Genomic DNA, 557 nt, shown 5'->3' with positions numbered 1-557 from the left:
TAGCGTACCGGTTGGACCTACCTCCAGAGCTCGGTCGCATCCACGATGTATTCCATGTATCTATGTTGCGGAAGTACATCGCGGATCCTTCGCATATATTGCAGCCACAGGAGATTGAGCTTACCAGTGATGTCAGAATCCGCGATCAACCACTTCAGATCGTCGATCGGAAGATCAAGAGATTGCGGAACAAGGAGATTCCTTTGGTCAAAGTCATTTGGAGCAGCCAAGGAGTCTCGGACATGACATGGGAGCCGGAACAAGAGATACGCGACCATTACCCACATCTCTTCGGTATGTATCTTCTCTCAACTCCCTTATTAGAATTCGGGACGAATTCATTTTAAGGAGGGTAGAATGTAATAACCCGTAAATTCGACTTTCAAACCAAATTTTAGGAAATCAGATATGAGCCATAAAAATGTCCCTAAAATATTGAATTGGACACTAACCAAGTTGACCCGAAGAATTGGACCGAAACGAGCGAGAAAAACGGACGAAAACGGGCCAGAACGTCCGGTCTGACAAGCAGCCCGTCCGTTCCAGGCCAAGCGGAA

This window comes from Tarenaya hassleriana, unplaced genomic scaffold (genome assembly GCF_000463585.1).
Source record: "Tarenaya hassleriana unplaced genomic scaffold, ASM46358v1 Cleome1058, whole genome shotgun sequence".
Classification (NCBI taxonomy): Eukaryota; Viridiplantae; Streptophyta; class Magnoliopsida; order Brassicales; family Cleomaceae; genus Tarenaya; species Tarenaya hassleriana.
This window is presented reverse-complemented; position numbering follows the sequence as displayed.